Below are 25,533 nucleotides of genomic sequence, written 5' to 3' on the forward strand. Positions count from 1 at the left end.
CCTCTCTTCTTTAACCATGTTGCTACATAAACATATAAAAGAATAAACATATAAATACAACCCGCTGAGTCTGTCCTGTGTTGTCCGCATGTGTATTCCTAGGGCTGGCCACTTGGTATTGGATAATCACCCAGCAGGGTTATCACTGGGGAAGACTAACTCTCTATCAGCAGATGTTAACCGCTTGTAGCTCTTGCCGTAGAGGTAGGCCCCACAGCTGGCACCTCTGCATGCTGTCTTCCTAACAGAACTAAGAATTTTGACTGGATGGTTTTAGTTTGTTGTGTCGGTTTGGTTTGGTTTGGTATTTATCAAATCTGAAAGTAGGAAAACGGCTTGCTGGAGATTCTGAAAGAGGATTAAGAACTTTAGATCGCCCAGCATCAGCACCATAACTGGGAAAGTAGAGGCACATGTGTGTAGACTGCATTGCTGCTGACCCACGCACAGCTTCCTCCTGCGGAAGGACTGTCCAGGTGGAGCCCTGAGACTGGCTTTGGCCAATGAAAGTGTGAGCAGAAGTTAAGTGTCAATTGCAGCAAAATCTCTGTGAACCCATGGGTGACCTGGTTCTCTCCTGTTAGAGCAGCTGAAGTCCTGAGTCAAACTGACACCGAGCAGGCTGCAGCTGGCCCACTGTGGCAGCATGGGCAGGCAGCATTTTTGTAGCAAGGACACTTGTTATCAATGCAGAACTCTTCTGACCAAAATACCGAGTCCATCTGGTGTGCCTAACACATTCTCATCAATAAAGTGTTTTAAACCCTATGCCCAACTGGATTTATTTTAGGTTACATGCATGTAGTACAGTATACTATATCCTCAAAATATGTCCTACTCGCTCTCTCATAAATAAATAAATGAATGAATGAATGAATGAATGAATGAATGAATAAATAAATAAATAAATAAATAAATAAATAAATAAATAAATAAATAAATAAATAAATAGACGGAATGAAGATTTAAACTAAGCACATTAACAATGATAACAGCGCCAGGTGTGGTGTCATACTCGCACTTGGGAGGTGGCGGCAGGAGATTAGGGTAAGAGTGAGTTTGAGAAGGTTCAACCAGTCTGGATTACAAAAGAAAACAAAGACAAAAAGGAATACATAAATGTGTGTGTGTGGTGGTATTGTGTTCCCCAAAATATTGTGCATCCTAATAAACTTATCTGGGGTCAGAGAACAGGACAGCCGCTAGATACAGAGGCTAGAAAATGGTGGCACTCACACCTTTAACCCTAGCATTCCAGAGGCAGAAATCCGTCTAGCTCTCTGTGAGTTCAAGGCCACACTGGAAACAGCCAGGCATGGTGACTCACGCCTTTAATCCCAGGGAGTGATGGCAGCAAGGTATATAAGGCGTGAAGACCAGAAACTAGAAGCATTTGGCTGGTTAAGCTTTTAGGCTTTTCAGCAACAGTTCAGCTGAGACCCATTCAGATGAGGACACAGAGGCTTCCAGTCTGAGGAAACAGGATCAGCTGAGGAACTGGCGAGGTGAGGTAGCTTTGGCTTGTTCTGCTTCTCTGATCTTCCAGTGGTCATCCCAATACCTGGCTCCAGGTTTGATTTAATAAGACCTTTTAAGATTCCTGCTACAGTATGTGCTTTACATACATACCATATATGTAAACAGATGGTACTAGTTAATTCCTTACCATCCAAAGTGACAATGTTGGGTGGACCACTTTGGAAACCGTAGTCTACTACAATGGCCTCCCAAGTAAAACTGTAACTACTAAGGCTTCCCAAAGACTGAAGTTTCTGTGAGTAGCCAATACTCCATCCTGCTCATCTGGTTTGACCACAAGTCTTCTACTTGAGTTCACACAGCTCTCACTCTCAGGTCTCAGACTTTAAACAAGTATGCCTATCAGCCTGGCCAGCGGAGCACTTTAAACTACCATTCCAGGTTCACAAAGACCTTTAAACTGAAGTCCTCACTGTCTTTCCTTACAGTTCTCCAGCAGTGATTTTTACTGTACACATCACTGACCTAAAAATCATATACAGGAAAAAGAATCCTTTTCCCTAAAAATCAACTTAAGAACTCCTGAAAATGTTCTCTACCCAGCTTTATTTTCTGAAGTAATCATTCTCTTTCCAACAGAAGACCCACTCTGTACCTACCACTGTGTCAGCCCACAAGAGACGCACCAGCCAGAAACAAGGCTGCTTGGGAGAAGGAAGACTAAGAAACCATCAATTAACAGTCTATGGTAAAAAAAAAAAAAAAAAAAAAAATGAGAAAGTACTGAGAATGGACACGTTGGCACTTTCAAGTAAGTGACGCATCTCTGCAGCAATGACAAGCAGAAACTTGAGTGAAAAGTCTTTGTCACACAAACCCAAGGCGATGGCATCTCCTGCAGAGACAGCCTCAGCGAGATGAAGCAGAGAGAACAGAGGCAAAGCTGGTGGGAGGCTGTGGGGAAGGGGCTGGTTGAAGAAGCACACAAGGCCTGCGCCCCGTGGGGTGACCTCGGCTACACTCAGCAGCGGCACCAGGAAGGGGAAAGTAAGATCTGATTCCCCGTGATTTCCAAATGACTGCGGAATGCAGAATGAATTGTATGAGGGGTTAGAAGAAAAGAGACTTAATTTGGTGGTTATCAAACAAAAAACAATGCCAGCCTGAATTAAAAGAGATGGAGGAGCCAAAGTGACAAGATCCAGGACGCACATTAAAGGTGGCTACTGAGGAGTTACAAATGAAGGCATGGAAGAGATCCCTGTGTTTGGGGCTTTAGCCACAGGGTGAGCAGGATGTATTTGTTCATTGTTTGCCAGATCCTGGTTATCTACTGCTATTTGTATACCACTGGACATTTATATCTTGTTCCAACTTCCCTTGAGTCCCTTATAGAAAGAGACATGATTGGGAGGGAGGGCGCTTGGTATTCTTTGTGAAGCAAACCTGTACTAGAGATGAAAGACCTGTGATGCCAGTGTTAAAGATACAAGTAAAGGGCACACTGTACATGGGAACACTCAAACATGACAATCAATAAAACCACTGAGCATTTTATCATGCAATTTAAAACGTGTGCATAAAGCAAAGGCTTTTAATGTATACTGTATAATATTGCTATTACTACTTCTAAAAATATAGAATACACCTTTGCTGATAATCTAGAAAATGCAAATTGCTTCCCAAATGCCCTGTGACCTTTAATGTCACTTGTGGACATGAAAAACAGCTGGAGAATTTCTGGCATGCTGTTTTGGCATGCCTCCCACTGGGTGCTAATTCTATGTGCTCTGTCTTGGAATCTGGCTGGCCTGTACCAGTGATGTCATACCAGCCTCAGGCCTAGTCTCTAAGAACAGCAGTCCTCTCAAAGGCTCATCAAGTTAGGAAGTTCAATCATCATTCTCTTGTCTGAGGAACCAGAGGGAAAGGCTCGGCTGAGGACAGCCTTGTAGAAGTCCTCAGCTAAGCACTAGGGATGTGGAAATCATTGTGGACATCAGAGACCAAACTAGTTAAAAACCAAGGGACCCCACATGACACCCACCATGTGGAGTAGAACAATGCTGTTGAGCCCAATCCAAATCCCTGAACCTCAAAACCGAGACACAACAAAATGGGTATATTTTTAGCTTTGGGTTATGTTTTGGTTTTTGCTTTGTTTTGTTTTCTTGGGGGGGGGGTTGTTTGTTGTTTGTGTTGTAGCTGCAACATAGATATTATAACCAGAGTACTCATTATCTGTTGAATTATTATGTCTTCATTTAAATGTAAAAAAAGACAGTCATATACTTGAGGGTTGGGGAGGGGGGTTGTTTTGTTTTTTTCTGGTTTTTGAGACAGGGTTTCTCCATGTAGCCTTGACTATCCTGTATGGCAAACACTCTGTAGACCAGGCTGGCCTCAAATTCACAGAGATCCACCTCCCTTTGACTTCTGAGTGCTGGGATTAAAGGTGTACATTACTGCTATCAGACTTGGGAAATATTTTAATTGGACAACCACAAACACACAAAACCAAAAAGAAAGGAAACAGTTATCACTAAGTCCTTATGTTCACTAAATGTATAGAATGCTGTAGTGCTTCAGTCACATGTGTCGTTTATAATCATCTGAAACATTAAAATTAGATGAGCGATAATTTAATATCCTGACATTCTAATAAGCATCTGATGTCTCTGTAATACTGCCAAGCTGGCCAATGTAAAGACCGCTCGCATGGTTACATCAGTGCTGTTTTTCCTTTGTGGCGGAATGTGCACATATGGAATGTACTAAAATTTACAATAAAAAGGACCTTTTTATTAAAGCACAAATCTTCTCTTCTATAGGAAAACATATTTCTTTAAAAGAAAATAGTAATTACTATTACTTTTCTAATAATGATAATAATAACAAAGGTGACAATGGCACCAGAAGCTAAGGAAAGAATCTATGAATTCAATGATGCCTAGGTTACATAGCAAATACCAGGCCAGTCAGGGCCAAACAGCAAGGATGAATTCATACCAGAGATCTTAAGACTCCTAAGCAAGCCAAAATACCAGTAGAAGCAGGTACAAGTTAGGCCTTGGGATCTGACTGGGTATGGAAGGTATGCATTCCTCTCCACTCATCCCACAGCACTCCTTCAGCATGTTCTGTGACTGCGGCATGGTGCCAGCAGAGACACACAAAAGCAGAGTGCCACTTCATAAACTGACTGTTCTTCAATTTGACCTTAGCAAAGGCTAAGATATAACAAAAGTGGACCCCACCAGCAAGGAAACCTGAAAGCAGCAACCATTCATGAGAGGAAGAGGCTTGGCTGCCAGCACTCACCTGAAGAATAAAAGCTCTGCTGGGCCAGGGGGTGCCCTCTAGCCCTGCAGGGAGCAGGCGGAAAGTCCTGCACCTCCTGAATAACATCAAAAATGGCCACAGAAGTCAGAAAGCCATTAGCCTGGGCTAGAAGAGGGCATGGGGGGACACAGGGAGACATGAGGTGACTTATCCCAGGAACCTAACTCCAGAGCTCAGTCCAGAAACTATTTATTCAAGCAACTAACACTAAAAAGAGATTTTAAAGACATAATGGAGGGGCTGGAGAGATGGCTCAGGAGTTAAGAGTACTAGCTGAACTTATAGGACCCATATTCAGTTCCCAGCACCCACATGGCAGCTCGCAGCTGCCTGTAACTCTAATTCCAGGGGATCTGATGCCCTCTTCTGACCTCTGCAGGCTCCCGCACACATGCTGTGCACATACATATACTAAGGCACCCTCCTACACATAAAATAATTTAAGTCGGGGCTGGAGAGATGGCTCAGAGGTTAAGAGCACTGGCTGTTCTTCCAAAGGTCCTGAGTTCAATTCCCAGCAACCACATGGTGGCTCACAACCATCTGTAATGAGGTTTGGTGCCCTCTTCTGGCCTGAAGGCAAACATGTAGGCAGAACACTGTATACATAATAAATAAATCTTTAAAAAATAATAATAATAATAATAATAATTTAAGTCACAATGGCACTACTAAAGCAATAGTTTCACTGAGAACCACAGCCCACCACCATGCAAAGGCATCCAGGCAGCAATTCCCAGTAAGATAAGCTTTATAACACCCTAAGAACTGGGAGCCTAGGAGCTGGGAGCCTAGAAAGCCCATTTCATGACCCTAGAAACTCAGGAGCCATTTCTAATCAACTAATACATTCGTAACTATCTCCACCTCTCTCCAATCCATGGCTGAATTGCACTTAGGCCAATATGGTCTATAAGTACACTATTAATACAGTAATCCATAAAGTAACAATGAGTAAATAATAAAGCATAGTGTAATCAATGATACTATCTAGACTTTAGCAGTATGAAGAAAGCCTAACTGACTCAAGAGCCAACTAAATGACTCAGCGAATAAAGGCATCTGCCACCAAGCCTGGTGACATGAGTTCAATCCCTAGGACCCACATGGAAGAAAGAGACAAGTGACTCCCACGAGTTGTCCTCTGACTCTATACACACGTCATGGCATGTGTACCACACACACAAACACACACCACAACATAAATAAATAAATGTAATTTTTTAAGGTTTTAAAAGAAAATTTGACCACTCAAAACTTAGGTCCCTTCCTGGGACCAAATGTAAAAGTATATTACAGAAGGAAATGAGTTAAAGGTAACAGCATCTAATCTTACAGAAATAAGAGAAGGCACTAGACTACAATACTCAGCCATTCTATGCCACCCAGGAAGCTAAGCGTGGAGGCTCCTGGGGTGAAAATGGAAACAGTCCTCTACTGAAGTTCTCATGGACTCTCCGGCAACACTGCCCTCATCTCTGTGACCCTTCTTTCCCCTCAGTTGGCATCCCTCTGCTCCTTAGTTGTTCTCATGTAATCCACCCTGACTTCCCTGTCCACCTCACTCATTCCAGAACACTCTCCATTCGGCCCTCTACTGACCAGCTCCACTCCCACAGCTCACCCTCTTTAGTCCTCCTCTTCAGTCTTTCTCAAAGACGCCACCCTAGCAACACTAACCTACACATTCCCTTCGCCTAGATATCTGCTCTACAACATTCAACGCCTCCGGAGACGGTAAGCCTTCGGGCATCCTCTCTCTGCAGAAAGTCTTCTCAGGGGGTGGGATGTTCAGCGCTACAACTGGACTGGTACAGTCCAGATCCAAACCCTGTCAACATCATGCCGTACACCTTTGCCACTGCTCAAAATGACTGAAGCCCTTGGATGATTAGGAAGACATTCTGACCCGGGCCCACTCCGCTTCTACAGCCTACCGCCAGAGTCCCCGCATCGCTCAGCCTCCTCCTCGCAGCCCACACTCACAAACTACCATTCTTCCCAATCAACTTGGTATTCTGACAGCTGCCCCTCTCCATTATCCCCACTACACAGGCTGCCTGTGTCCAGTAAAGGCCGTTTTCTCAGGCCTTTAAATTCTTTCTGGTTTTACTTTTCTTTCCCTGAAACATCGTGTCCTCTGTTAACCAATGTCCCTACACACCTGTGACTTCACATAGATTTCCAGCTCTGAAACACTCTTCATATCTTGTATTTTTCCTGGAAGACATTTATACATCTCACACATCATCTCTGCGGCTTCCCACAGATCCCCAACCAGCATTATTCTTATTCTATGCCTATATACAGCCACACACCTCAACACAGAGTATTGCAGTATCTTTATACTACAGTATAGGGATTTATACTTGTGTTTTTACTAGAACATGAACCTAAGTATAAATGTGTTCTATTATATTCCCAGTTTTTATTACAATACATGACAAAATGTTTTCTGCCTAAAATATATAAACTACTGAACATAGTTTTAGGCATTCAACCTAAGAAATGCAGGAAAATATAGAACAAGAGGGGGAAATGCTGTATGATGAAATAACAAAAGACTAAGATTATCAGTGGGAGATTATGAAAAATAAATAATTTATCAAAAGATAAAACATTAATTCACATAAGAGGGCAGAAACAGTTCAATATGTAAACTGTTCAGCTACACTCATTAGAAAGCACATCAGGGGGACCAAGAGCACAACAGATCGTAGTAAAGTAACCTAGAACTAGAAGACAGTGGTAGAAACGGAGACAAAAAGGGAGTAATTAAGATACACACAAAATAAGTTAGACGTTAGGAAGCCGTGACTGGGTCGATGTAAACATAAACAGCAGCACCCTTAAATAAAAGTATTCCTTCACAAGCTAGTGACTTCCCTGTACTTCCTATAACACACCATGCCTTTCACCTGTGACTTCACATACATTTTTATCTCCCAGACACCCTTCCATAGCTAATGGGCACATGGGGAGTTAAACAATTAGAGCTATAGTATAACTGTCCTATTAACTTATAAAGGCAATTTAAGAAGGTATTGGCTTTCACTTGTGTCCAATCTTTTTTTCTTCAGCAGCTGTTTATTGACATTCAGGTGGGCACTATAGCAACAGGCCTGGAGATGCTGCCGCAGTGGAATGAATGGAAGGTGGAGAGCAGAGTGTGTCTGCAGTGACGGCTGAGGGCTGCAGAGGAGGAGGGGGAGGCCAAGGCTGGTGGGGAAGCAAGTCAGGGCCAGGGCCGAAAGTTATCACACAGGAACCTGGGCCCCACGCCCTCAGTCCCTACTCTTGCGGTCTCCTGACTCCAGGCCAGGGCTGGGAGTTCTCGGGGCAACTTTCTTCAGGAGCAAAGTACACAGAGATGCCGCTGCCCTTTCGTGGTAAAGTCAGAGGGTTTCCAGTTCTGCATTCCTCTTTCACCCCTGGCTCGGGCAGGGCCATATGATAGACAGCTGGGCTCTAGTCCATGTTCCAGGGGCATTAATTTTCCCGGGAGTCCCAGCCCACCAGCGCCACACTATGGCCCCCGGAGTAAGCACTACAAGCGTTGCTGGCCTGATGGATGGGATGGGGGAGGGGATGAGCCAGGGGCCAGAAGAGAGGCTCCAGAGGATCATCAAGGCACAGGCACTACACTCATGGTGTTGGTGAAACCAGAGCCAGGGCACTACCAGGTCAGCACAATGACCACAACTCCCTTCTTGAAGAAGCCTCGGGCCTGGCCAGCATTCATGGGCAAGTTCACACGGAAGTCTAACTCCTCAGCCCAAGCATCCTGTACCGCATCCTTACACGGCACAGGGAAGATGCCCCGGTACAGAGGGGCCTGACAAGCCGCCTGGGGATTGGGCGCCACCACGTGATGAGAGCACGTGGGCAGTACCTAGCCACCTGGTGAGCACTCCTGCCAGACTTGGTGAGCAGATAACAGCCCCACTGCAGCACTTGAAGGAGGCCTCGGCAGCGCCCACGGCGGCAGCGTCAGTAATAAGCACCGGATGGCAGAGTTCCTCTGCTTCACAGGCATTGGGTGCTCCATGTGAACAGCCTCCAGATGGCAGTCTCCTTTGGCTGTTTCTCCTGACAGCAAGTAGTTTGTTTCCTCTAGGACTGCGCTGGCCACATCACTGCCCTCAGCACGGGTGGGCTGGGCTTCTTGCTCACGCTCTCCAGCATCACTGTGGTGCAGGTGACAGGTTTCCCCGCTTGGTTGCATCATCTAATCATCATCTTCTGAGACAGGAAGTCCACCTCTGCAGGAAATCTCAATGCCGAGGTCGTCATGAGCCACCACGATCCATCCCATCACTGGCCTCCAAAATCTCATCAACCTGCAGACGCCTTCATGTTCTCAACTTTGCTGAGGATCTTGATGTCCTCACCCTTCTCTCCCAGGACCTTCCTAACCTCATGCACATCGGCTGCCTTATGAATGAAAGGCACAAACACCATGTCTACATCCTGCTCCACTCCAAACTTCGGATCCTGGAAGTCCACAGAAGCTCCAGGGGGGTTCACCCCCTTCTTGCTGCCCAGGGAGCCACCATCCTCCACCTCTGTCAGCACCCTTCTCCTCCACCTCCACCCCTTGCAGATGTTCTCACTGTCCAGCCACAGGATGTTCTCATCACCCTTTTCCATGTAGGTCTTGTCCAGGGTGATCCTCAGAGCGGCTCCCTTCTTCAGTTCCACTTCTGCAGTGCCGCTGCCCTTGGTAAGTCCAGTCCAGATCTCAGGTCCCTTGGTGTCCAAAACCATGACAACAGGTTGGTAGAGAATGGGTCGGATGCAAAGCTTCCTGTGGCTGCATGCACATTCTTGGTGGTTTCTACACGGTGCTCATGAGTTCCCTAAGAGAAACTCAGACAAGCCACATTCATTCCTGACTTGATCATCTCTGTCAGCATCTCCACAGATGGAGAAGCAGGGCCAAGGGTACAAATGATGCTAGTGCTGCAGGCCATGATGGGAGTGGAGTCAGTGTCCAGGCAGCACATGTGTTCCAGGAAGGTGTCAGCCAGCCTGGAGCTGCTGGGCCTGAATGAAGGCAGTCACTGCTTCACTGTGTGGTTTCAGCATGGTTCCTGAGGTCCTTGGGTATATTGCGGATCCTGCTGCCATACCTAAGTCGGAAGTCTGGAGGGTCAGGATACATAACTGCTATGCTGTGTTTCAAATCTTCACAGCACCCTCTCTCCTGCCCAGGAATCTCTCCTGATAGCGGCTGGACATACTATGTTGTGAGGAAAAGGAAACAGTCTGCAAAACTATCTCCAACAATGCAGCATCAGAGGCACCAGCACTGGGACCAGAAGCAGTTTCTCAAGCTTGAGTTACTCAGCTCAGTGTCCACTGCAACATCAACAACAAAAGTTCTAGACAAGCCATTACAAAGGGCCTTGGTTTAAGAGCATGATAAAACTGAAAACTTAGGGACTGCCAGGACAAATTTTGAGGCAACCCTAACCTCAGAAAAAACAAAACCACTCTCACCCTGAAGACAACAGATAGGTATGGTGATATATTATGTCCCCCAATATATTGTACACCCTAATAAAGCTTATCTGGAAATCAGAGGAAAAAGCCAGCCACTATATTAAACACAGGCATACGCCTTTAATCCTAGCATTTGAGGGCAGAGATCCATCTGCTGGATCTCTGTGAGTTCAAGGTCACACTGGGAACAGAGCCAGGCAAGGTAGCACATGCCTTTAATACCAGCACTAACCATGGAGGTCTGGAAGTCTGTAAAGGAAGTGATAGAGCTGGGCAGAAAGAGGAAGTGATGTAGCTGGGCGAAGAGAGGAAGTAAGATGGCAGGCACAGAAAAACACAGGCATAGATTTATAGGAAGTAGGTCTCTTTAGAGGCTGAGGAGTCCATAAGGTGAGGTTGGCTGTGGCTTGTACTATTCCTCTGATCTCTCAGTTTTCACCCTATCTGGCTCCAGGTTTTTTATCAATAAGACCGTTTAGCAATTCTTTCTTACAGACAGGGTCATCCCCCTTCTTTTCAGAGTCCCCAGCCTCACCAGGCAAAGTGACAAAGGATGAGGATTAGGGCCTGCCAAACAAAGGGGACCCTTTCCACAATAAACTGAGACCCCAAAGGACACCTCTTGGGGGAAGAATAAACTAGAACTGATCGCCAATCCCAGGAGGAAAAAACATGCTGTCTTAAGAAAAGTTCTAGAAAGAATAGGAAAAAACAAAGTTCTAGACTTAGAGAAACCGTGGCCACCCCATTTACATAGTGTGAGCAGACCACTCCCGAGACTGGAGATGGTTGTAACGTGTCTCTGGCTAGGAATACTCTCAGAAGCCAAACCTGTCTCAGAGGCGAGAAGATGCACCCTGAAAATTCACAAAAAGGTGAAAGTAGAAAAGTAAAATGCACGGCATGGTGACAGCAGGCACGCAGGGAACAGGCAGAACCGGAAGCTAGGCGAGTGAAGTGGGCCGGGCTTCCGGTGAGTGAGTGAGTGAGCTGAAAGTAATCTCTGGAGCCCAGGAGCTTCTCTAGTTTGCCTTCTGCTGCTCTGCTAAAACATTCTAACAAAAGCAACTTGGGGAGGAGGGGGTTTATTTGGCTTAGGGCTGGAAGCCCATTATCAAGGGACGCCAGGAGCTCGAGGCAGGAGAAGACGGAGACTGACGCAGGGAGCATGGAGGAGGTTGCTTACCACCTTGCTTTTCCATGGCTGTTCAGCTTGCTCAGCCCAGGACCATCTGCCCAGGGGTGGCAGCGCTCTGTGGGACAGGCTCTCCCACCAATCACAATCTCCCACAGCTGGGCCTACAGACAATCTGATGGAGACTTTCCTCCAATGAGGTTCCTCTTCCCAGATACAGGCATGTTGGCAAAAACTCAACAGCACAAACACCGAAAGCACCTGATTCAGGGTGTGTGGGAAACAATCCCAATAAACACACTCTGGATAATAAATAAAAAATAAAAATAAATTTAAAAATTAGCCCAAAAATGTCTCAGGGTATAGCTCAGTAGTGGTGTGTATACCTAGTATGTACAGAGATCTTAGGTCCAATCTCCAGAACCCCCCTCAAAAAAAACTTCTATGAACCACAATATTCAAAATTAAAATCTCACTGAGAGTAGAATAAACAAAACAGACTAGGGAACCATCAAACTGGAAGACAATGGTTCACAAGAAACTATCTGTAACTCAGCAGATAACCACTGCCAGGAAGAATATAAAAAATAAGATGATCTATAAAACATCTCATTGGCACCCCCGACAGCCAAAAGAATGGGGAGTTCAATGTAATGATGGCAGAGAATTTTCCAAGCTCTATACAAGACACCATCTATATAATTAAGAAGCCCAGCGAAACCTAAGCAGAATAATTAGAACGAATTCTGCTCAGGCTGAGGCTACTTAAATCAAACAGAAGTGAACCTACCAAATCTTGTAAGGGGCTTCAGGGGAGTTTTAAAGAGCAGAGTAGGGCTGGAGAGAAGGCTCAGCCACTAAGAGCACTGACTGTCCTTCCACAGGACCCATATAGCAGCACACAACTGTCTATAACTCCAATTCCAGAAGTCTCTTCTGGCTTCCACAGGCACCCGGCACTCAGGTGGTACAGACATTCAGGCAAAATAGTCATAGACATTAAAAAAAACTAAAGAGCAGAGTGGCTCTTATCAAAGACAGACCACTTGCCAATGGCACACATGAACGACACAGTGAGCAGGATGGCAGACTTTAATGTGCTAACCGAAAGCATCTGCCAACACAGCACTCTCTATGTAAGACACCTTCCAATAAAGAGTACCATCTGTTTCCATGGTTTGAGTAAAAAGGCATTCTCATCCAACCCCCCGCTCTAGATTAAAACAAACAAGGTGCACTAATAACATCTAAAAATATCCTTCAAACTATGCAGCTTAAGAACACCTGGGCATCTGTGCAAAGAAGAACACTTGGCATTTCCCTGTAAATTCCCTTGATGGAAAGACATGAGTTTGAGATACTAACACCTTATTTACATAACTGTCCTGGCTCCTCAGTAGATGAAAGGGTAAGAGACCACTTACATCTCTTTTGATGTTTATTTATTGTATTATTTGATGTATATACTGTTTTGCCTGCGATTATGTATGTGCCTACACAGGCCACAAGAGGGCATCGAATTCCCTGGAACTGGAATTACAGATGGTTGTAAGTGCCATGTAGGGGTGCTGAGAATTAATCCTGGATCTTCTGAAAGAGCAACAAGTACTCTTGACCACTGAGCCAACTCTCAAGCACCCATTTACATTCTTTATTGGATCGCCTGCCTGCACACTCACACCCACACTTTTTATTTAACTACAGTGTCAGGAGTTGAGAGACTAAACTGCAATATCGTGATTCATTTTAGCCCATTTATATTCCAATAGTTTAATATAAATTGTTCATTAACAAATCCTCTGATCTTAAATCATTAAACTTGTAATAAGTAAATATTTTAAGAGAAAACTTTAATGAAGGGTTTAATGCTTTACAAGTCACTTGAAGCTGATTCTCACACATTTACTAATAAACTCAGTGAATCACAGTCTTTGAAATCTGTAACTGTTTCTTTAATTCCAAGCTATTCCAAGCTCTCAGTCAACTGGCAGGTTGCCTGTTTCTCTGCACAGTTCTCTGTTACTGAGTTTCTCATTTTCTTCTTTATGACACTCCCTTATGTTATCTTCTGAAATAACCTTTTGCTACACAATTAAAAACCCTCCAAACTCAATCTTCTTTGAGGCTCCAACTGGCAAATGTTTTCCAAAAAAAAAAAAGGGGGGGGGGAGAAAGTAATTTTCTTTCCCCATTTTTACAATGCAGCCCAGCAGAAAACTGTTCCACTCTCCTTGATTCTGTCTTTAAACCATAGAGCAGCTTGGCCATTTTCAAGTTTCTTGGACAAGCTACAGACAAGGTCGGACAAAAGGAAAGCATGATGATGTCTGAAGTCACCAAGTGCACCAGTTATCAGGACACTGAGAGTATCGCGTCACTAACAGAGGAGGAAATGTGGGAAATGCTGTCAACCAAGACCACTGCTGCGGCCACATTGATTCAAGAAAATAGAAAATGAAATAAAAGATCACAGGAAAAGAAGGCCAGAAAAAATTAAGGAGTCTGCTATTGCTTTCTCTTACCAACTCTGATAAATCAAATCTCTGTCAATTTATTTTAGTAAGTTGGGAATTATTAAATGTACATTTCCACTGTATTCCAATTCAAATGGCTAGAAAGAACACTATCTTTGTCTTGTACCTAGGCAAAGGGAAGAGAGTGTTTAAGCGATGTCCAAATGTGCACACTGACACTGGAAACATTAGAAACCAGTTTTACTGTCCTGACAATGGTGTCCTATCTGCTGACCCAATTCAACGCTTTAATACCTCAAACACTTAAAGGTGATGGATGACATGCCATCTACCCGAATTCTACCTCCTTTCTGCCAGTGAGATGCTATACTCCAGATTAACCCAGCACACAGAACACCTTTTCTTTTTTCTTAACTCACACACTAGATCAAACACTCTAGCACCAAATTATTTTATCCTATTGTTTCCTAAAAATAGTATTTTCAGTCTCCCAGGCTATATATACATGTTAATGTAAACTTTCTATAACATGCAACATAACTGTGAATTTCCTGGGCTCACTCGGTAAGACTAATACAAAATAGCCTGCGCATATAAGCAGAACAGGAGCACGCGGCAAGCTCGTGCTCACGTCCACAGCCACACATGCAAACACTGCCCACCAATCACAAGTCTTGGACTGCATCAGTGACAGGATGTGTGCTGAGTCACTGGCAGGCTGCTTCCTTTCCTGAGTGAGTCGGGTCATCTGGACTTCACTGAGGCTTGTCTCGCAGAGAGGAGTCTTCTAAAGCCGGTGCAACAGGTCTGAAACAGTCATGACGGGAGCAGGCTTCCGGAGTCGGGACCTACAGCTTTCCGCACTGGCCATGGCTGCAATGGGCCTTGAGGTGAGAAGGAAGCTCCTCAGAGCCACTGTTCCATGTTCAAAACAGCAAGGCTAACTGTCAAAGAGAATGCTGAAGAACTCCCCACTCAGAGCAACCAGCTAGAAGGGAAGGAAGGGTCTGCCAGCCACCAAACAGCCAGCTAGCCCAATCCAACAGCTCTTGTCAGTTTAAAACCTCTAAGGGTGTTAACAATAAAGAGCTACCATGAAATTAACATTCTTTTCTAAATGTATCTGACTATTTTTAATTATTGTATGTCTGCATCTGTGTGTGGGTACATGTGCCTTTGTGTGTGTGAATGCAGGTCAGATGTATACCCCTAAACTCCCCCAGAACTGGACTTAAAGGCAGCTGTGAGCTAGCATTTTGAGCCACTCAACATGGGAATTGGGAACAGAACGTGGTTTCTCTACAAGGGCAGTGTGAACTCTAACTGCTGAGCCATCTCTCCAGCCTGAAATCAGCATTCTTAACAGTACCTACCAGTACTTGATGCTGAGCAAATGTCCTTGGAAAAGGCCAGGCAGGTCCTCTGATCTGCCTCATACTCACACACACTTAACTTCACAGTCCAGCAACAGGCTCCTCCCCTTGACTATTCCCTGCCCTAAACTAGTTACATCCCCAGTCACATTCCTTCAATGCTCAAGTGCTTGGTTGACACTTAAAACACAGGTTCCAATACAAGAGGCTGCGAAGCCACGCTGAGGGGATAAAGCTTCAGGGGTCAAGTCTTCTCATTACAGAAGGTGACAGAAGAACTACCACACTGCCCACATCAGTCCTCCACCCTTTCTTTACATCAGGGACACATAAGACTCAAGTCGCTTACAATACGAACGTCAACCCTCCAGATCGGTTAACATTCCTATAATGTTCCCAGGAATATTTTATTTATACTGTAAGACGATCCTTTCTTTTTCTAAATCCTGTCCTACTCCACCGAATATGGAGCCATGGCATGTCCCAACACCCACAAAATGAAAGAGCAAGTACCAGACTACTGCATTCTTGATCAATTATGCTGCTCTCTGGTACAATCTGATCCTTACTAACAGTACCCATCACTTGATCCTTCTCTGCACTTCCCAAGCTACTGCTGGTTTTGATTGACAAAGGAAAAAGAAAGTGGGAATTACTACTTGTGTTTTGCAGGGGGAAAAAAGGACCTTAGGGAGGAAAAACTTTTTACATTTTTGAGACAGGGTCCTCCTGTATAGTCCAGGCTAGCATTGAACTCACTATATAGTCCAGGCTAGCCTTGAACATGCAGCTCCCCTGCCTCAGTCTCCCAAGGGAATAGAATTAAAAAAGAACCTTAATGCTGCATCTCAATTGTTTTGTTTTGCACCTCCACAAAGATTATTAAAATCCAAAATAGATGCACCTTAAGGAATCCAAAATCTGAGCAGCAGACTCAAACAGCTGTGTAAGTGTCTCTATTCACCCATGATTCTCCTGTCCTTAAGCAAAGTATCACAAGAACTGCCACAGTGCCTGACAATGTAAATGGGCCACTTACTCTGCTTCCCTGCACACAGGAAATAGGTTTCCTTTTATATATATATATGCATGTTTAGTTTTTCTTTTCCTTTTGTTTTTGGTTTTGTTTTGGTTTGGTTTTTTTTTTTTTTTTTTTTGGTTTTTGAGACAGAGTTTTTTCTGTGTAGTCCTAGCTATCCTGGAACTCACCCTGTAGACCAGGCTGGCCTCGAACTCACAGAGATCTGCCTGCCTCTGCCTCCGAGTGCTGGGATTAAAGGTGTGAGCCATCACCTCCTGGCTGCACTTCAGTTTTTCAATAAAAAGTTATTCCCAAAGAGTTTCTATATAACTTTAATACTCCTTACCTGATGACCAAAGTCCTTATCTCAAGAACTGGTGCAGCAGCAAATGCCAAAGATCTTTAAAAGCATGAAAATCCACAACCACTGCAAAGTCCACACAAAAATGTAGGGCTGTGTGGGGCGGCACCTAGAACTTAGAATTGCTTTTATCATTCACTTATCTCTCTTCCTATTTTAAATGCCCCACCAGCATTTGCATAATTCCCTTAACCTAATATAGAACATACTCGATGTCCTAACAGAACTGTAGCTGGCAAGCAGAAGAACTATCCACAACCATGCTATAAAACAAGCATGTTGTCTATCTCACGTTTTAGAAAGCTCTCAGGGACTAAGAATACCACATAAAAATATAAACCTCATTATGCAAGCCTGATACGTCATACCTGACTTCGCAGCATCCTTAAACAGAAAAAGCTGTCTTTGGAGGTAAAGACAACCTCGAAAAGATTCTCAAACCTCTTCTTCAAAATGAAAAGGCCACCAACTTCCCAGCTGACTTGTTTATGTTACTTTTTATGTGTCTGTGGATTTTGCCTGCATGTCTGTCTGGGCACTACATATGTGCCTGGTGCCTGAAGAGACCAGAAGAGGGCATCAGATCCCCAGGGACTGGAGTAACAGAGGGGTGTGAGCTGCCATGTGGATGTTGGGAATTGAACCTGTGTCGTCCAGAAGAGCAGCCAGTGCTCCTAATGAACCACCTCTCCAGCCCTTCAGTTGATTCTTTCTGAGCAGCCTTTCCTACCAGTTTTCTAGAAGGCAAAAGTATTTGTCAGCAATTTCCCATTTCTGGCCCTTTCCCTAAAGGTTATTATTATCTTCTCCACTCACGCCACTATTGGAATTTCAACTTCCACACCAACAGTCTTGAGTTACAAATCTTTCCTTACATTTCATAATACCTTTCCAAAAAATGGTAGAGTTATTTGGGAACACCTAGGGTGAACTGTTTTCTTTTCAGCTCAAAATTAAGAAGCTTGAAGTTCTAGCTTAGCTATCAACTTCAATTATATATTACTGGGTAACAAACTAACCCAAAATTTAATATTTAAAATAACAGCCATCTTATTGATGATCACATTTTTGTTGACGATCCCAAGTATTCAAAACATGGTAAACCTAGCAATCCACCTACTCTATATGGCATGAGACAGTCACTGCTGGTCCTGAACTGGTGACTAAATAGAGCTAAGGGGCTCTCGATGGTTCCACTCACATGTATCACGTCTTGATGGGAACAGCCAAATGGCTGGGCTCAGCAAGAACTGTGGGCCTGACCTCTCCAGATCAGCCACTGCTTTATGCTGTTCAGAGTACCACCTCTCCAGCATCTGTCTGGGCAATTCTAGTTACACATCCTAATGGCATCCCCGGCCTCTTTAAAGAGAGTTACAGTTGCTACAGCAGTCACGTAAAGCTTATGGAAGTAACCGACCAATATCTGGTTTAAGGCCCCTCCATGAGATGGAACCCACGGCTGACACTGCTTGGATGGCCGAGAACCTGAGATTAGGTAGCCTAGGGACCTAGAGTAAAACCAACTGATTCTGTTTGCTAAAGGAACATAGCAATAAAACGTCTCCTAATGACATTCTGCTATACTCATAGTTCAATGCCTTGTTCAGACATCATCAGAGAAGATCCCTCCTGCAGCAGCTAGGAACAAATACAGAGACCCTCTGCCAAACAATACTCAGAATGAGAGACGTTGGAACATTCAGCCCTAAAAGGGATGTCTCCATCAAATCCCTCCCCTCAGGTTTTCTGCAGAAAAGGAGGCAGAAAGAGTGTAAGGGTCAGAGGGATGGAGGACAGCAAGGAATCAAGGCCTTCTAGACACAACAGAGCTGGCGCACATAGGAACTCACAGAGACTGGAGCAGCATGCACAGGGCCTGCAGAGGATGCACCAGATGGGGTCCCTGAGCTGCAAGAAGTGAACACATGCCCCTCATTCTTAACCCTGGAGCTATATCCAATTGACAGTCACTTGCGAAAGAAAATTTAGTTTTCCCCAAGGGAGTCTCACTGGGGGAACAAACTACTCTTAAGGTCAGGACTCTCATGCCCAGCAGTGGATGGCCAACACAACAAAACTCAATGCACCTTTGGAAGTTCTTTGTCACATAATGTTGTCAGGGCATTTTTAAAAAAACTTTACAGGTCCTTTGTGTATATATTATGGCTTCTGGCTTTATGTTTTTATGGTATTTCTATGTGTGCAATGTGTGTGTCTCTGTGCCACAACATTCCATGTACGTACCCCAACCTCTCAGTTATAGCTCAATATAATGTGCAGCCATCCTTAATCCACTACACCAGCTAAAGTGATCTGTCAGAAGCAAAACGTCCATTAGCTGCAAACATATATACTGCTTCCAGAACACTTGGCTACTACATTCCTAACACAAATTAGCCTATAATACCATAATTGCACTTTATAAATAGGCATTCTTTTTTCATTGGACACTTCAAAATAATAAGCAATAACCTACATTTACCTCAGTCACATTGAGAAACTGTTCAATGCACATGAAAGCTTCAAGATGAGGTAAAATTGAAAAACCTACTTTGCTAATTCCAGACAACCTAGGTTGCACCTAGACTAGGTACTAAGCCTCTTACCCTGAAACCCAGGATAAGTTAGCAACTTCTAGAACGTCCCTTCATGTGCAGGATATAGTACATGTGAACACTGAAGATCCCAAATGCACCCAAACTTCTCTGATGTTTACAGAATCACAACATTTCTACCCCCACCCTAAAGTCTGCCCGGGAAGTTTTAATACAGCTAGATCATTCTGAGTTCCCCAAATACGCAATTAACAAAAAGTAATTCCAAAAAAAAAAAAAGTAATTCAAATCTTGAGGTTTTAGGCCCTCTTCGAAAACTATACGCTGACACTTGACCTGCCCATCTAACAGAGCTCTTGACCCACACTAAGATAACAAGAATAAACTACAGACTATTGAATAAGTGCACAATAAACACTCAAAAGCCAAATCATTTCTAGGAAGCTACAATAACCTACATCCTGTTGTTACCATCGTCCTCTGGCCTCCACAAGTGTACAAACACATGCACATACTGGACCGGAAAGTGGCTAATTCATGTACTTACCCCCTTATTACACCAGCATAGATTACGTACTTCCTACAGGTTGGACATTGTGTTTGATAACAAGTAAGACACGAGGTCCATGCTCTCAGAAGACAAGTCACTGGCAGGAGGAGGATGATGCTCAGGTATAAAATCTTTGACAGAGCAGGACAGAATACTTGGAGAGCACACAGAGAGACTGCTAAGACAATCCTGGAGAGGCATCATGAAAGAAAAATCTATGCAAATTAAGGCATGACTAATGAGTCAGAATTAGGTGAAACAGAAGGAAGAATAGTTAAGATCAAAGGAGACAAACATTTCCGAAACTAAAAGCACTCATTACAGAGTCCACAGAATTGAAAGAAAGTGATTAAAAAATCAGATGGGTGTGCTGGAGAGATGGTCAACACACAACAAGCTCAATGCACCCTTGGAAGTTCTTCATCTCACACTGTTAGGTCAGGGCATTTTTTTAACCTTACAGGCCTTTGTGTATATATAATGCACTTAAGAATGTCTGTTGAACAAGCATGAGGACCTGTAATCAGATCTTAGTACCCACACAAAAAAGCCAGGCACGGCCCTGTGACCCTGTAAGCACTGTAACTCCAGCACTATTAGGGGGTAGGGGTGGAGGCAAGGATTGCCTGGGCTTGCTGTCACCAGCCTAGCTTAAGGCTCAGTAAGAGGCTCTGTGATAGCTATTCTTGGGTATCACCTTGACTATATTTGGGATGAACTGCCATGTAGAAATGGAGGGCACATTTATGATCCAGATCTTGAGGCAGGAAGATACAGGCCTTTAATCCAGACCTTGAGGCTGGAAGGCACAACTTTATTCTGGACCATACCTTATGCTGGAAGCCCATATAAGAACAATGGAAGAAGGAAAGTTTCCTTCTTCTTTGCCAGCTTGCCCTCACCTTGCCAGCACATCCATTCCTTCACTGGCATTGAAGTCTACTTCTTCGGGATTCCAGCATATACAGAGACCAGTTGAGACACCAGTCTTGTGGGACTGAGCAACTACTAGATTCTTGGACTTTCCATTCACGGCTAGGATTGTTGGATTAGTTGGACTGTAGCTTGTAAGTCATTCCAATAAATGTGTGTACACACACACACACACACACACACACACACACACACACACACACCATCTTAGACAAATCTTATGCAAAAGCCGGAACAGTAAAAAATAATAGTTAATTAATAATGGCTTGTTGTGTGCTTACCATGTACCAGACACTGGTCTAAATGCTTTGCAAACTGTATTTAGGCCTTTGAACTGAAAAGCTAACGTTTCTGTATTCTCTAGTGTAGAGAAGAGGAAAACAATCAGGAAGAAGAACAGCTGATAAGCACAGCAGTGGCATCCAACCCCAAGAATATAGAACCTGGAGTGTGGCTCGCAGTCCTGCTTCCCTGACTGACACCGCTCACACTGACCTCTGACCTGTTTCCTGCTACCTCTTAGCTTTGTAAGAGAGGACCTGGCCACCAGTAAAGACAGGCTGAAACACATGCATGGTGCACCCCTCCTTTTCTATTCACACTTTCAATGTGCATGTATAAGATAACGCTTGCTTCTTTGCGCTGCGCTGCCTTGTAACAGGAAGGAAGGAAGGAGGGAGGGAGGGAGGGAAGGAGGGAAAGAAGGTAGGAAGGAGGGAGGAAGGAAGGAAGGAAGGAAGGAAGGAGGGAGGGAGGGAGGGAAGGAGGGAGGGAGGGAGGGAGGGAGGGAGGAAGGAAGGAAGGAAGGAAGGAAGGAAGGAGGAAGAAAGAGTTCAACTCCTCTATTTGATGCTTTTCTTCGTTCTGGTTTCTGACAGGTATTATATGTACCCAGTCTGGCCTCAAACTGCTTTTGTAGCACAGATGGCCTTGACCTTCTGATCCTCCCACCTCCACCTCCCTATCCTCACTAGGATTACAGACACAGGTACAACACCCACCAGTTTACGAGGAGCTTGTGATGGAACCCCAGGCTTCGTGCATGCTAGGTGAGCACTCTACATCCTCGGCCTGAGACTAGTGAAATTCTTCATGGTGGTTTACCCTCCAAGTCTTTTGTAAATAAAACTTGCGAATAACCTTGAGATGCCTTATACTCATAACTAGTATACAGGTAATAACCCCCATGCCTTACCTTCATAACCAGTACACAGGTAATAACCCCCCATGCCTTACCTTCATAACTAGTACACAGGTAATAACCCCCATGCCTTACCCTCATAACCAGTACACAGGTAATAACTCCCCATGCCTTACACTCATAACCAGTACACAGGTAATAACCCCCATGCCTTACACTCATAACTAGTACACAGGTAATAACCCCCCATGCCTTACCCTCATAACCAGTACACAGGTAATAAGCCCCATGCCTTACACTCATAACTAGTACACAGATAATAACCCCCCATGCCTTACATTCAAAACCAGTACACAGGTAGCTTACTGGTATGTACTAGTCCTTAAGTTCATGTCTTAATAGGTTTGACAAGTTGATTTGAAATAATGAAAGTCATCTCTGAAAGGTCCACTTAGATAATCAGCATCTGCCTCTAATCAAACTGAGATGATTAACAAATGAAGCCCTTTAATTAGCATTTTACATAATTTGGGAAAATCCTCCTTAGTTTTAAAAAGGTGAAATAGAATTCATCAGTTAGAATTCCTCTAAATCTTGATTAATTATCTCCTTTAAACTGTATTAATTATCTAATTTTATAGCATGTACAGTAGAAACAAAGAAATATAATTTAAATTAATCTTCACTTCTTGAAATCTAGCATTTTGTAAAATTTAGACTAGTTCTGTCCATCTGGGCAAATTAATAGAAAACTAAAGAAAATCAGATTCAGTTGTTTTGTTTTGTTTTTTTAATCAACTCTCCAGAGTCAACTTCTGCCACAATAAAATCAACTAGCATTCCTAAAGGAGGAGGAGAAGGTGGGGCTGGAGGGGAGAAGGAGGGGGGGGGGGCAGGGAAGACTGGAGGAGGAAGGGGAGGAGGGAGAGAAAGGGGTAGGGGAGGGGAGGAGGAAGAGCAGGGAGGAGGGGAGGAGGAAGGAGAGGGGGAGGGAAGGAGGAAGGGCAGGGAGGAGGAAGGGGAGGGGAAGGGAAGGAGGAAGGGCAGGAGGAGGGGAGGAGGAAAGGTAGGGGGAGGAAGGACTCGGAGCTTCTGTAGCACACCTGCCGCAGAGTCAAAGCTCACAGAAGGCCGCCCCTGCAGTAAGCCCTGGTCAACCCCATCGTTACACAAAGAAGAAGCAGGGCGCCCGGAAGCAGCCAAACTCCCATTACACAAGCAGCTGACTGACTGCTCTCTCACAGGGGTATCTTCTCCCTCACAGAAAGATGCTGATTTGTAAGAAACACATATTTCTTATCATATCCTGGCCCGAACATCCCTATTCACTAACGAAAGTAAGCAGCACCGAGTTTGAGAAACAAAAGCCAGCTGAAAAACAGAAAAGCTTCAAGGGTGGTGGAGGAAGCCCACTTCATTTCTAATATATATTAAGCTCCATTTCTAATAAAGATGGGGTCCCTTCTTTGACATAGAACTTCTAATCTAGAATCCAACCTCCTACTGAAGACGGAAACAAGAAAATTAAGAAACAAATTTTCCACATGACAGACAGCAACCTATGAGAAACTGAAATAATGATGTCATTAATCTGCTATAAACCCTGCCCCAACTGTGGAGACGCCTGTGTCTGGGCACACGCATGTGCCTGATCAAAAAGAAATGGCAAGACTAAAAGAAATATAATCCTTTGGAGGACATACTAAAAAGAAAAGAAAATATAACCTATTTTAAATAATATACAAGCTAAAGGAAAACCAGGGCAGACAGGACTAGATATGAATGCTCTACTTTGTAAGCCCGAATTCCAGTCTACAACATCACCCCTGAAGAACTCAGATCCACAGCCCATGCTCTGGTGTCCACTGACCAACCAAACACTTCCAAACTATTTTAGGCACTTACTCAAGTGGCAAATTAATACAATTTACAATGCCCTGCTATACACACTTGGCAAATATTAGTCTGTTCACTGACTAGAAAAACTCTAAGGACTGCTGAGTATTTAACTCGAGCCTCGACGAGACAGGGAATCCCCAGACTGATTCAGAGCACCGGCGTCTCTGGTGTGACGTGACACTTATCTATTCATCTGCAAACACTGATAATCCTAACTCCTAAGATAGCATCAACAGGACAACAAAATGCAAGTGTAAGAAGTTAAACTTTGAGTCACACACATGCTGAACACTTCATTTCATTTCATTCACTCACTACTTAATAACCTAACCATTTCCCATGGAAGGAGAAGGAAGAAATACACACATGCACACGCACAGACACACACAAACACACACAAACAAACACACGTGCACACACACACACACACACACACACACACACACACACACACACACACACACCCCTGCAGAGCGCGAACTTCCTTTCATTAGTTTCTCTTCTCTACTGAGTAGACCACTGGTACCAACAGTACTTTGGCTCCCCCACATGACATTTCTAGAGCATAGTAGTTCCTGGCAACCGAGGAAGAAAGGCATGCCAAATACTGTGGATTCCTTGAAGCCCATCTTCTCGGTAGGAAAAAATGTGTCAGAAATATATTCAGTGTTAGTATCATCACCTTTCATCTACCCCACCCTCAGTCTCATCAAATAAGAACATTTAATTTCAACCAAAACCGTTCCTCTAAGTCCCAAAAGGTAATGGAATTCATATGTAAGAAATAGAAAAAATGAAAGTGAACTACTGAGTCTGTATGGGGTGGGAGGTTAAAAGCCAGAAGGTAGTCAGTGGAAGAAAGACAAATACTGCACATTTTCTCAAATATACACAACCTAGATTTAATCTCAACTACACACACACACACACACACACACACACACACACACACACACATACACGCACGCACGCACACGCATGCAAACACACACTCACGCATGTGTCATAAATGGAGAAAAGAGACTCTAAAGTCAGGTGATGAGGTCAAAAGGAAGGAGAGGAGACTGGGAAGGGTAAAGTTAAATATAACCAAAGTACAATAACACATGCAAGAAAAATGCCACAATGAAACCCATTCTATATGCTAATTAGAATTTTTTTTTGTTTGTTTTGTTTTGTTTTTTTTTTGTTTTTCGAGACAGGGTTTCTCTGCGTAGTTTTGCGCCTTTCCTGGAGCTCACTTGGTAACCCAGGCTGGCCTCGAACTCACAGCGATCCGCCTGGCTCTGCCTCCTGAGTGCTGTGATTATGGGATTAAAGGCGTGCGCCACCACCGCCCGGCTGCTAATTAGAATATTTTAAAGGAAGCCTTTATGTAAGAAACATCTGAAAGTAAAATACATATTTACCAAACAAATTAGCGCCAAGATTAGAACTGGCCAATCTTCAGAAACTCAAAAGTCTAACTGAATTAATAAAAGTATCGCTGTTTATAAGATTCCTTGTCTGATTTTTTTTTTTTGTTTTTGAGACAGAGCCTTGGCTGGCCTAAAACTTATTACATAGACCAGGCTGGCTTTGAACTCAGGTATCTACTTGTCTCTGCCTCCTGAGTGCTACGATTAAAAGCTAGTCCACCACACCTGGCATTTTAGAGTCAGAAGTCTCAGAATCAGTTCAGTGTCTGTATGCATAATCAAGTGCTTAATAAATAAGATTAGTATTACCATGTACTTGCCAAGGACTATGTAATTCATGTAGA

General features: G+C 43.9%; 1 protein-coding gene and 1 pseudogene across 14 annotated transcripts in view; both read right to left on the reverse strand.

Annotated features, from left to right (window-relative positions):
• Nucleotides 1-25,533, reverse strand: part of Prim2 (DNA primase subunit 2) — a 306,703-nt gene that overhangs the window by 187,446 nt on the left and 93,724 nt on the right. The gene's annotated exons all lie outside the window — the stretch shown is intronic.
• On the reverse strand, nt 8,412-10,075 carry LOC102917297 (pyruvate kinase PKM pseudogene; annotated as a pseudogene).

This window comes from Peromyscus maniculatus, chromosome 21 (genome assembly GCF_049852395.1).
Source record: "Peromyscus maniculatus bairdii isolate BWxNUB_F1_BW_parent chromosome 21, HU_Pman_BW_mat_3.1, whole genome shotgun sequence".
Lineage (NCBI taxonomy): Eukaryota > Metazoa > Chordata > Mammalia > Rodentia > Cricetidae > Peromyscus > Peromyscus maniculatus.